The sequence below is a fragment of the Alexandromys fortis genome, unplaced genomic scaffold, assembly GCF_014885135.2.
Source record: "Alexandromys fortis isolate MF-2015 unplaced genomic scaffold, M_Fortis_MF-2015_v1.1 scaffold_1, whole genome shotgun sequence".
Classification (NCBI taxonomy): domain Eukaryota; kingdom Metazoa; phylum Chordata; class Mammalia; order Rodentia; family Cricetidae; genus Alexandromys; species Alexandromys fortis.
The window spans coordinates 5979352-5993435 of NW_026067927.1; positions in this window are offsets into that span (position 1 = coordinate 5979352).

Below are 14084 nucleotides of genomic sequence, written 5' to 3' on the forward strand. Positions count from 1 at the left end.
ATGGTCTTCTAAGGGAGGGGATATAAAATATAACAATATAAGGGGATAAAGGGAAAATTAGAACAGGGTCAGAGACGGGAGAGCAAGATAGAGGAAGAAATATGGAGAGGTAACCAACAATAATGGCCTTTTGAGAAGCCATATGAAAAATCCACTACTAGAGGATATTCCGTTTATATACATATATAAAAGGAATTTAAATTGTTACAGCATAATGGGGAGACAGTGCCCTAGCTAGATAGCACATGCTACCATATAAAACGGCTAATGATAGAAATGGGTTATGTCTTTTTGAGGTTTTGGTCAGATACGAGTCCCATATGCTCACTGAACACTATAAGTTATTGCCAATGATATTATTAAAATATGCATGTGACATGTTTGAAAGAAGATACTCAGTAGATTATTTCAGCTGTTGTTGTTAATTATGTAAACAAAATATATTTTGGGCACATCTAAAGTTTTATGTGAAACCGGGTCGAACAAATAACCTCTTAACAGTGAGCAGTAAAAACCTGACCCAAAAGTCAGAAGCAACCAGTTTCAGGCCCACCCATGACAGTAGTCTGTGACAGTTATCTTCTTTCCAACAATAGATATTATCTGTTTCTTGGATTATCTACTTCACCCAGTCACATTGACTTAGAGGTGTGGATGATCCCAAGGCATGGTTCTACAATCTAAGAAATATGTGAGTAAAAGTCAGAGTTCCTCAGGGAGGTTTTACGTAGTCAACTCTAAATACATATGTCTTTGTGGGAATTAGGAATGTCAGGGTTTAATCATATTACTGTCCTCTAGGCTCTCCAAGGCATTTCCATAATTAGCCCTGGCTTAGGTAAATCACAAGGTGGGATTTGTGGTAAACAGAATAATCCCTCTCTCACAACACCCCTAAAATGTCATACTGAGACCATTAAGAAAGTAGATCTGCAAGCATGCCATCTTACATAACAACAATAATATGTGTGGGTAAAGTTACTAATAAGTTGCTCTAAAATTAAGAAGAATTATCATGAAGTCCTAAATGTAGACGCACGATCATTAAAATAGCAATGAACATTATCTGGCTTGAGATAGAGGTCAAAAGCAAAGAAAGACAAATCATGAGAGAGACTGATGCGTTCCCTATTCAGAGTATGAGAAGGAGCTGAAGACAAAAGGACTAGGAATTTCAATTTAAAAAAAATCACAGGGGATTGAATTTTAGCCATGACCCACCGAACCCAAGTAGTTTCCCTAAGTGACACAAACTTTAATTGACAGTTATGGGGTCCTCGGCAGAGATACCACCTCAACCACAATGATGCTGGGTTTCCACTTACAAAGACTGTGAGTTAACTTACGTTATAGGGCTCTCACAACAATTGAGTGCTATTATCGCAGAGCCTACAGAGAAGCCAGTGTCTTAACATCAAGTAACTAGAAACCATTGAGAATGTTGTTCAGTATCACGGCCATACTCATGCTGCTGGTGCTCTAATTTATGATCTTGTCTTCATATCAATAGTTTCCAAGCCAGTGCGCCTCCAAATCACCTTGAAGGACTTTCAATGTGCTAATGCCTGCCTGTCTTCCTCAACTTCTGATTCAGTAAGTAAGACTAGAGCTCAGTTTAAAGTATCCTCATGTTTTAATACATCCACGATGTGTCTATTGTTAGTTCTCTGGGAACCCCACAGAGGCTAACACTGCTCTATAGGATGCTCTTGTTCCTCTTCAGTGTATTCTTCGTCTTCTGTGGAAAAGGCTTGTAATATATGACTTAGAGTTGCTGTGGCAGTTCTTTGGGTGGCAAATGCGTTTTGTTCCCATGCCTGGAGCCCAAATGCTCATCTTTGTCTAAGAAACGGAAAGGAAGAACATATCTACCTAAATTGCTTTTAAAAGAACGTTCAAGGAAAATCATTTAATTCTCCCTATGCCAACGATGTTAACCACATACCTGTCTCCATCAGATTTCACTCAAACTCAGCAAGCAATGAGGGTCTGTGCGTCTCCTTTGATGTTTTTAAACCTGGAGTACACATCGAGTCTTTATTGTCAAGATCTTAGGAATTAAAAAGTCAATGGACAAACAGCAGGGAATCTATGTCTCAGAAATTGCTCCAGAGAAACGATTCTAACAAGGTATCAAGCCCTCCAGGATAATGGTAATAAGCAAATGGTTTCATTTGAGCAGACAAATAAGAACTGGATATCTGTTAACCTGGACAGAGGCAGTCTATCTCTTCTGTACATAAAGATCCCAAAGCAAGCAATGTTTTAGGCCACATCAGAAAGTCTTTTTTGACTTTCTTTTGATATCAGAAAAAATTTTCGGTATCTTTAACAAATTTATTAAAGGATGGTTTAGTTAACATGAAATTCTCTGCTTTTGCGTATATGTTGAGCTTCATCTTAATTTTTGTCAGATTTAATGAACTCCTTTGCCACAGACCCCCCATAAAGTTTCATCTTAGGCATTCTGACAAGATGACCTGTAGTAATTTATAGTTAATCTGCATGCCTATCTCCAGGTCCTAGCTACCTTCTGTATCTATTGATTGCCCAAAATAAAATTGCATGGTATATATTTTTATATCTCATTTCTATCATATTCAGAAAAAGGTAGCATGGAAATATGAAGACAAAAAAGCATTGGCTATTAGCAAGGGTTAGATGAGAGAGGGACTCAAAGGTAGAGTCCAGATTTTTAGGGCCATGAAACTGTTTTGTATGATACTGCAGTGATAGCCATGTGTTGTGATATATGTGTTGACATGTGTGAAATCCCATAGCTTGCACAATGTTATTTATATTCATGTTTTCAGGGCTGACTATTTAACCAGTTTGTGCGCCCATCCCTGAGGAAGACTCTCTTACTTTCAACATTCCTGGGTTGCCTGTGGCTCTTTGTATAGGACTGAGGTTGTATATTCATTCTTTCCTCCATGTTGGTATGTCTTTTGTTGTTTCTCTTGCTCGCCTCATGTTGAGGCAGTCTTGCTGGTGAGACTTTACGGGTACAGTTTCTGATATTATTTGAGACACAATCTCCAAACAAGCTCCCTGATCCTTCAGCTTACACAATCTTTCTGTCCCCTCTTCTGCAACATTCCCTGGGCTGTCGGTGCAGAAGTGTTTTGTAGAACTCATCATGACTGGGATCCACAATGCTGCATTTGGACTGGTTTTGCATTTGATAATGGTCACCATTTTTACCAAAAAAAAGTTTTCTTGATTTTGGCTAAAGACTACTTATCTGTGGGTATAAGCACAAACATTTAGAACATACTTCGAGATTATGTTGGTTTAGTAAAGAAATGGTTGCAGAGTCTCCTCCAAGATCCATGTCTTCAGCAGTCCTGATTATTTGCCTGGGTTTCCATTACTAGGCATTGCCTCCTTATGAATGGGTTTTTAAGCCCAGAAAGCTGTGGGTTATCCCCAAAGCTTTTGTGCCACTACTGCACCCTTAGGGTTACCATACCATGATAGTCATGGATTTGACTCTTAGGGATCATAACTAGGTAGGACTGTTGTTTGTCTCCCTCCTTGCATGGTGTCTTCTAGTATAATGAAACTAGTCCTCAGGGAAGAGGAATTCAAGTCAGAGCCAGCTCAGTGTGCCACGATTTTCATTTCAGACCTCAGCGCATATCTCACAGGAGCCAATACAGGGCTTTATGTGGAAATTATTTTTACATTTTTTATGATTACTGTTTTCTTTTATGTGCATGGTTGTTTGGCTGCATATCTATGTGCCGAGCGAATGTAGTTCTTGAAGAGGCCAGAGAAGGGTGCCAGATTCTCTGGAACTGGAGTCACAGGAATTTATGAATGGCCATGGAAATGCTGAGACTTAAACTCTGGTTATCTGGAAAAATAGCTTCTGGTCTTAACTTCTGAGCCATGTCGTCAGGCCCTGTACAGGCTTTGTTTTTCAAGACAGGGTTTCTCTGTGTAAGAGCTCTGCTTGTTTGGGAACTCACTCTGTTGACCAGGCCAACCTCGAACTCACAGAAATCTGCCTGCCGCTGCCTCCCACGTGCTGGGATTTAAGGCGTGTGCCACCAGCACCTGGGCCTGTACACGATTTTTAAAGGAAATATTTCCAGAGGCAATCACCAGGAACTCTAAAGATCAGGACTGCAAACAAGGGCACTGAGTGGGAATTTGACTTTCGACAAAATTCTGAGAAGAGCAGCTTTCCCCTAAAGATGGACATTAAATTAGAGCTACCACCAGGAAACACACACACACCTGCCACCACCACCACTACTGCATATGAAGAATCATGTTTGTACCTACCTCCCTAATTCTGATGGGGTCTCATTAGTCTCATTGCCTCAGCCTTGGTTGCGAGTCAGCTGTCACCCCTTCTCTTACCCGAGGAAGGTTATTCCACAGTAGAGTTGAGAGATGAACAAAGCAGACAGGGTTTTCTTGTGGATCCTGATAAACAATGGCAAAAGGAAAAGTAGAAAAATCGCCCTAAGGAGAAAAGGCCAAGTCACCTGTCACTAGTAACCACATCAGAAGTCTATCAAGTAGAATCTGTAGCAAAGCTTCATGACATGTATTGACATGACATCCGTTTTATAGACAATCACACAGAAGAATGAAAGTAAGACGCAAACGTATGATGTATATTTCGTACCACACAGCCGCTCACCCCATGAACACAGCAGAGTTACGGCAAGAGGTTTGGACATCTTACCACTTGAGAAGCACCACTCTTATGGTTCTGGAGATCACACACATCTATCGTCAAATGGATGGAAGTGAAGATTACTCACTATAAGTTCCGCCTTTCCTCCCTCACTCTCCCTTCTTTCCCTTCTTCTTGATTTACCCTCCTCTCCCTTCCTTCTCCCATACCCTTCTTCCATATTTTCTTTCTTTTTCCTTTTCTTTTTTCTCTCACTTACAAATACTGGTTTCTTGAATCTACCAAGTACCTGACAGAAACAAACTTCTAGAAAACGACTTGCATTTCATCAAGGGAGCAAAGTAACACGCAGTGACTACTATGTGGAAATCCAGGACTTGAACAATGACATGTGACCTAGATGTCAGGCTAATCTAGGTCTGAATCCTGTCACCCTTCTGTGATAGTCACGTGACTTTCATTGCGCAATATGAACTTGAACTTAACATATGCACGAGACTGTTAACCTCAAAAATTTGTATGATCCATGAAAAATGCTTATAGCTATGAGGTAAAAAAATTCCTAGTAATGGATATTACACAAAGTCTTCTTCCTTGGTGACGTGACAGGAAGAGAGAGTCATTATGGTTCTGTCCTTTAGAGAAGTTTTGGAAAGCACTGGGGAAACTCAGCCTGAATAATAAAACTAAGGAGCAAAACTAGAGCAGCAAAGCCGTGGGTTCATTACAGTAACAGCATGGTGTTCCTGAAACTCTAAGCAGGGAACCCTAGACTGTACTCAGTGCTAACTGCGCATATTACGGGAATTACATTACAATTAGGTTGCCACTGTAGCTAATGTCTCCCCTCACTAAGCTGTCTACCCAGTCAGTTCAGCTCTTGACTGATTTCTAGGGTAGCCTGCACAAGCTCAATGGAGAAAAAAAAAAAAGAAAAGAAAAGAACAAGCTTAGAGAAATTAAAGTATTAAAGTGTATGATATACCAAAAATTAAAACATTTGTTTCTTTAAAAAAAATCTATAATGGGTCTGTATATCCATTGTTGCTTTGCAGGAAAAAGCTGATATAATTAGGAAATGAAGAGCCCTGATTAAACTATCATTTATCAAACTGGGTGTGGTGGCACACGCCTTCAATTCTAACATTTGGGAGGCAGAGGCAGGTGAATGTCTGAGAGTGTAAGGCCAGCCTGGTCTACAGAGTGAGTTCCAGAACAGCCAGGGCTATGTAGGGAGACACTGCCTCAAAACATCAAATGAAACAAAAAAGCAAAACAAAGCAAAATTGTCATTTATAAAGCAATTTAACTGTGGGTAAATAAAATCCACTTTTATGTTTGTATAAGGGAATACCATGTCATATCTGATCATAAAGGAGATATTTAAAGCAGGAATAAGTTCTGAAGTACTAAAATAAAGTGCAGAAGAGCGTGAATTAACTCCTCCCCCTACCCAAGGATCTACTACAGGACCAGTAATTTAAGACTGTGTTCTAAATTTATTTCTTAAAATGGTACTAGCCAGTTTTAAAAAAAAAAAAAGTAAAACTTTTGAGACAAATATTTCCTGTATTGAATTCCAACCAAAATGAAAAGGCTTCCTTCTGTGTGTGTTGACTCTCACATTATACAGCTCTGCCAAACTAACACTTTCTAGCATGTTCTGGATTTCATTTTTTTTTTTTTTGGTTTTTTTTTTTTTTTTGGTTTTTCGAGACAGGCTTTCTCTGTGGCTTTGGAGCTTGTCCTGGAACTAGCTCTGTAGACCAGGCTGGTCTCGAACTCACAGAGATCCGCCTGCCTCTGCCTCCCGAGTGCTGGGATTAAAGGCGTGCGCCACCACCACCCGGCTGGATTTCATCTTCTTACAGCCTTGATCTTTGCTTTTTTTTCTGTCCCTGCTGTGTCTGGCATGGGACATCTGCTTCTGTCCCCAACTCCATTGCCTGAGTTGTACTGTTGACGAAAATGTTAGATGCCTTCAGTCTTCTTCCTACCACCCTCTTTCTGCCTGACCTTTTAATGATTGAGCTCCTCAGGGCTCAATTTGAACTCTCTCAATTCTATCCTCCTTGCCTAGACAATTTCATTCCTTCCCTACGATAAATTACCATCTATTTGATGACTCAGAATTTATGTGTGCAGTCCAGACATCTCTTTTAACTGTAGGGTCCTTCATGTGTCTTTTGGTTTGGTAATACTATTTGAATATCTCCAAAACATTTGAAAGTCAGTGTTTAACCAATAGAATCCCAAAGCATCTCAAACGTATAACCAAAGGACCAACAGTCTTTGATCTATTGTCCTGAAAATGTGAGTGGTTTTTGACCAATCTCATTACATCTAACTCTTCTTGGGTGAACCTCTAGCATACGTCACAATTTCAGCTTCATTTCTCTATAACAAACTCAAATGCAATTGACCATTATATCTCATTTTAAAGAGTTACTGTTCTAATTATATTGTTTCCAACTTTATAGTGTAGATTTATTTTGCACAGAGTGGACAGTCTTTGTAAATGAATTCTTGATCTTGCAGCTTCAAGATAAAAAAAAAAAAATTGAACATCTTTTCATTGCCCTTCAGGTATGGTGCAACCTGCAAGTTGGCTTTCCAACCTCATCTTCAAACTAGGTCAGTTTCTCTGTGCATGCTTCAAGACACTCTTCCTCTTGAACATGACACCTTCTCATGTTTCTAATTCTCTCTAAAGACCTTGATCACTGCATGGGAGAATCCACTTTCTCTCCCCTCTCTGTGCATTGAATATTATTACTCTCCTGGGATCATCTTCCTTCTTCAAAGAAGTCAAATATGGACTTACTGAGAACTCTGTATTTATTCTAAGGACAATTTGTGTTCTGTCTTTGTAAAGCATATATTTATAAATTGCTATTTAAAATCATTACTTAAAATTTTATCTTAGTCAGTATCTATAGAGTTTATAAAAGGCAAACATTACATAAACCTATTTTCCATTTTAGATGTCAAGATAAAATGCATTTTTATCTCTATCCCTTATCTGTCTCATACATATCTATATTCAGATTTTAATCTCTAGTATTTCAGGATATTAGCTTATTTGGAAACAACATCATTGTAGATTTAATTAGTTACAATGATGAGGTCATACTTGATTAAGGTGGTTCCTAATCCAACATAATTTATTTCTTTAAAGGAAGACAAGAGAAGCTAAGAGGAGCGTTTCCATGAAGGGAGATATAGATTGGGGTGACCTAGATAAGAACTGAGAATCAGAAAAGATAGAAAACCATTTCCAGAGAAAGGAAGAATATGTTTGCCCCCAGTTTCAGTGGGTGCAAGGTACTGTGAATCTTTGATTTTTGAATCTCCATCTTCCACAACTGTGAAATAACTGCCTTTTACGTAAGTCATGGAGATTGCATAACTACTTTGTTCCAGTATCCTTGGAAATCAATACAGCTTCAATCCACATCCTCATGTCTTCTTCTAATATACAGTGTATTCTTCCAGTCTGGATACTCAGTACCTAGGATTGCTTGGAGCATAGTATATACTGTGATAACTAACAATAACAATGTTATTATATATATGTACATATACATGTATATATGCTGTGTAGACATAGTATCTATCAATCTTTATGCAAACAAGCAAGTAACGAGTTACCTGACCCCAAAATCTTGCTTTTAGATCTTTAAGAAAACTTTAAATACAAATATTTATAGAAGTGGGATACAATATAGCTCCAAACCAGAATCAACAGAAATGTCTACATGTCAATTAACAAACTATAGTTTCTGCAGTTTAGGGTATACTATTGAATAATAAATACTTAATTGATACACAAATAGTATCTACTAATCTAAAATGTAGTACTATAAGTGAAAGACAATAGACTCAAAAAGTTGATACCATCCGTGAACTCACAGACATGGCATTCTAGAGGAGGCAAAACTCAAAGAACAAAGAACAGGGAAATGTCACTGTGGTTTGTACTGAAAACAGCATTTGACCATGACAGTTGAACATAATAAAATTCCTTGGATGATTTTATGGGCTTTTGGCTTTTTTAAAATTTGTTTGTTTTGATTTCATTTTAGTTTTTTGTATTCTGGTTGTGGACTTGATTATGAGAAGCAATTGCTTGATCTATAGAACTTACAAAATCTTATAAGTTTAATTTTTAATAGAAAGAACATAGCACCAAATTAAATGTGTGGAGGAAGTAATTTTTAAAACCAAACAAATCTGTGTGTTTTAGGTTGCTTCTCTTTTTCATGAGAAAATGACTCAATTTTTAAAGAGCTCTGTAATTTTTAATGACGTCAATCAGACAGATATCCATCATAAAATAGAAGTCTGCTATGTGGACGTGGTTTCTACCCTCATCTATCACTACATACTTAACAAAGAAGAACATTTTGGTTGGATTTGTTTACGTGATTAAGGCCTCTTTCATTCCTCACAACTAATGCCAAACTAGCCCTGAGTGTGAGCAGCTGGCAGTCCCTGCTTTATAATAGCGAGTCCTGTTCTGCAGGCTCAGGAAAGCGAATGGATGCTTCCGGTATACTTTCTAATGAACAGGTGTCCACATATCAAGGATGGTGCTAATATTCATCCTGCTGTCTGATTTAGTAGATCCCTAAGAGAGAATGAGCCCTAGAGGCTGAAAGACCCCACAGGGAGGTGTTGGACTCAACCATTTAAAATGCATGATGCTACTGGGCTCACTGGCTATCCACAAGCCTTAGGTCATGGTGAGTGGTTGGCTAGAGTTGGTGGGGTGGCTAGTAGTGCAACCCTTATTTTCAATCTGTCTTCCGTCCTGCCAGTTTAAAAACACTTTGGGACTATTGAGCCAGTACCTACAGCAAACACAAAAAAAAGACAGTTTGGGAGCAATCTTTCTTGTTTAATAGCCATAAAAATTGCAAATTCTGGCTCTAATTTTTCTGCCAGACAATCTGGTGGCATATATTTTTTTTTCTGTAATAGATTGAAGCTAGTAAATCTTCTTAATTATTCTAGGGTCTTCTGTGCAATAACCAGGCTTGGCTTCTTCTAAATCATCTTTCCTTTTAATACACTTTGATAGATGCAATTAGTGATTTGCCACTATCACTAAGGAAAACAGACTGTATTTCAAGAATCCTAGGGCGACATTATCTTATCTTGGTCACCATGACCTAATATTTAGTTACTAGCTTGGCGAGAAAACTAACTCAATTATCTCACTGTTTCCACATTTATGAAATCTGGGGAGCGAATTCATACTACGAAAATGAAAATAAAGAAATAAATCTAATGTAGGGTTGCAGTATAATAAAAGATAAAATAACTTGTAAATGTTCGGTTGAAATTATCTTGTTGGTGTCCTGCTTCCCCAGGCATTTGGAACACTGGCCCCTTTCATGTGGGAAAGAGTAGTAGAGTCTGTTTCAGAGTGTAAATGTAACTCAGTGAGAAGTGTAAGAAACTATTGCACCTGTAAAGGGTGCCTTTAATATCTATATATTGCATTGCCTGTTCCAGCTTTAAAGACAGATCTCTGCTGCGGTGTGTGCATTGTATTTTGTTTGCATGGATGAGTGGTCTTGAAATACGTAGCTCATTCTAAACCACAGGAAAAGAGCAAACCCTTGAAAAGTAAATACTAGAAATCTCCTGAAAAGCAAGTGTGTTCTCACAGTCAATTCCCAAAGGAAAGGTAAATAATGAAATACCAGAAAGGAATGTGGACAGTTGAGAGGAGCTTTTTATGAAGCTGGACATGGACACACTCACTAGTCCTCCCTTGAACCTTGGGAACTCAGCTTTTGCTAGGTGACATTAAAAACATGCATAGTTCCACAAGAAATGTACAATAAAACTTCCAATATTTAAAACATGCACAACATAAAGAGAAAAGGATAAGGCTGGCCAGCATATATCTGAATGGGTTGAAACACAACGTGGCCCCCGTGACTGTGCCAGTCATGACAGAATAATGATGCAGACATCTCCAAGCGGAAAGTGAATTGCAATGTTGAAAATGTAAAGATCTGGGATTATAGACAGAAGTTTCTATCCCACCTGGTCCTGTGGCCATCAGTCCCAAAGAACACACAGAGAAGTTTATTAATTATAAACTGTTTGGCCTATTAGCTCAGGCTTATTATTGCCTAGCTCTTACAACTTAAATTAAGCCATAATTCTTGTCTGTGTGTAGCCATGTGGCTTGGTACATTACTCAGTGAGGCATTCTCATCTTGCTTCCTCTGAGTCTGGCTGCTGACTGCAGACTCAGCTTTTCCTCTTCCCAGAATTCTCCTAGTCTGGTCGCCCTCACCTAGCACCTATACTTTCTGCCTGGCTACTAACCAATCAGCATTTTATTAAACCAATATGAGTGAGAAATCTTTACAGTGTACAAGCGTATTATCTCAAAACATGAGATGATCATCATAAGCCTATCTGCACAATTTTCCACTGTAGCAGCTAAGAACAGACTTCTCGTGGGAATGTTCCACCACTTGATTCTCTTTTTATTTCTTCTTCTTCTTCTTCTTCTTCTTCTTCTTCTTCTTCTTCTTCTTCTTCTTCTTCTTCTTCTTCTTCTTCTTCTTCTTTCTTCTTCTTCTTCTTTTGGTTTTTTTGACACAGGGTTTCTCTGTAGCTTTGGTTCCTGTCCTGGAACTAGGTCTTGTAGACCAGGCTTGCCTCAAACTCATAGAGATCCTCCTGGCTCTGCCTCCCGAGTGCAGGAATTAAAGGCATGCATCACCACCACCTGGCTTCCTTTTTTGTTTCTTTGGAAAGATCACTGCCTCTTTTTCCCATGCTGTCTATCTCAGGCACTGTGTAAGGCGATCTTCAGAGATGACTTTTAAGTTCCAATTATACTATAGTCCTGCCTTCCAGATATTATAAATGCACTGTAACAATGATTACTCTTTGCTAGATATGCTGTAGATTTGTTTGTATGATATATTTGTGTTTGTGTGATATATATGTACTATTTAAGAAAATTTAAAGAATAATAGTATAGAACTGACTGATCTGAAGAAAAATTTGAGTGTTGAGTCAATAAGTAGCTACTATGGAAAAGGATATATCTTTCTACTACTATTTATCTTTTAAATGTTTGCATGAATATTCTTTTGAATTTAAACTTATATTTTCTTAATGTTAAATGGGAAGTAAAACTAATATTATTTGTTTGAATATGTTGTTCTAAGCAAAATCGATTTAAAAATTAAATCTTAGCATATGGGAGATAGCTTGATCATAGGATATTTACCACAAAGCTGTGAGAATTCAAGTTTGGTTCTCAGTATCCACATAAAAGTGTTAAAATCTGTGGTATGTACCTGAAGTGCACTGAAAAGACAGAGAGAGAATGATGTGGGGGGAGCAGATTTCCTCTGCAGGTGACCTAGCTGAACCAGCAAGCTCCAGGTTTAGTTAGAAACACTGCCTCAAAAATTAGTTGAAGAGAAATTGAAAGACACTTGATATTACCCTCTTGATATTACCCTGTGTCCTCCATGACTAGAGGGGACATCTGTTCACATGCATGTATAAACACACACACACACACAGAGAGAGAGAGAGAGAGAGAGAGAGAGAGAGAGAGAGAGAGAGAGAGAGAGAGAGAGAAGCTTCCATAATAAAGCAAAATATTCTCCTTTCTTCCTGTTTTTAAAATCAACAGTAGCAGGCCCTGTAAAAAAAAATCCCTAGCATCCCCCTTTTCTAAAAATTTATTATGTATGCAGTGTTCCTTCTGCATGTACTCCTTCAATCTAGAAGAGGGCACTAGATCTTTTTTTTAGGTAGTTGTGGTTGCTGAGAATTGAACTCAGGACCTCTGAAAGAGCAGGCACTGGTCTTAACATCTGAGCCACCTCTCTAAACTTTTAACATCCCTTTTGAACATGACCACAGCCTCTGACCACCTGTGTATAAATTTTCTAATGAAAAATAGAAGCTCAAGTAAATGACAATAATAAAATGGTATTCAGAGAGAATTGTGTGGTGCTTAAAAGTGTAGAAGGGAATAGTAGAAAATCTAGCAATTAACATCATCAGAGGGTTCAGAATTTTAGTTCAGATCTCATTCAAGAAGTGAACAGTAATGATGAAAATTTTGTAACATGTAATTTTAAAAGCTCTTAGAAATTAAAAATTAAATGAAATAATTTTAATGGATTGAAATATACAATTAAAGTAATATTTAAGGAAGTAAGGGTGATAGGTGGGCGATCAACAAGAAAACCACAAGTAACGTAAAATTAATAAGAAGAAATTAAATATCTACCGGATAAAACATGAGAATCCTTACTCTTTTTTTTTTTCTCTTTCCACAATTCCTATGAAAGAATTGGATGCATAAGAATGTCACTAGAGTTAGGACATATTGTTTTTATCTTAAAGGTGCTCAACATGGCATGTATAGTAAATGACAAAAAAAATGCCAATGAGTTATATCACTATCACTCAAGGTACAGAATTTTGAAGCTTGGAAAAAAATTCAGTAGAGTACTGGATTTAAAAACTACAGTCCTGAACACCAGATTATCATGAAGCAATGTTTTCAAAATGCTGAAGGTAGGATTTTGATTGTCAAATTAGACAAACTGTTAATCCATGGAAGGGAGAAGTGCAGAGTCTTTGACATCTGGAAAGCCTCCAAACACAATTGCATCTGATAAACAATTTCACATGAAAATATGTTCAAGTAAAATGAGGAGAGAATTCAGCAAGCAGCAGTGGAAAGATCTGGGGATAAAGGCTTCAACTACATAAGAAAAGCAAAGCCATTGATCAAGAGCGGAAGATGTATCTGGGGGGAGACAGAAGCAGGGCAAGAGATTGTGATTAGGGATGGAGCTCACTTGTTAGAGTCTGTCACCCGTTGTGGGATATTTGATCACACTGTGTGAAAATATGTTGTTGTTTTACCTTGCCTGCTTAGTCACCTTCTGACTGATTTCATAAAGAGCTGAATGTCAATAGCTAGACAGGAGAGGATAGGTGGGATTTCTGAGGAGAGAGGGGAACTCTGGGATGAAGAGAGGTGGAATTTGCCAGCAAAACATGGGGATGTCAGAAGTACGGAATAGAGGAGTGGTAAGGAGCCACCTGCCAGAATGTAGGTTAATATAAATGAGTTAACTTAAGTAACAAGAACTATTTGGGAACACGCTTAAGCTAAGTATAAGCTTTCATAATTAAAAAGAAGTCTCTGTGTCATTATTTGGGGGCTGGATGTCCAAAGAATACTAGCTTATTGTGCAGGCAGCTTTAGGTTTTATCACCTGTACCATACAAAACCAGCATGGTGGTAGATGCCTCTATTTGAAGCACTTGGAAGACAGAGGTACAAGTATCAAAGATTCAATGTCATTCTCAGGGTTAAAGTCCTACTTGGGCTTCATGAGCCCCTGTCTTGAAAGCATAC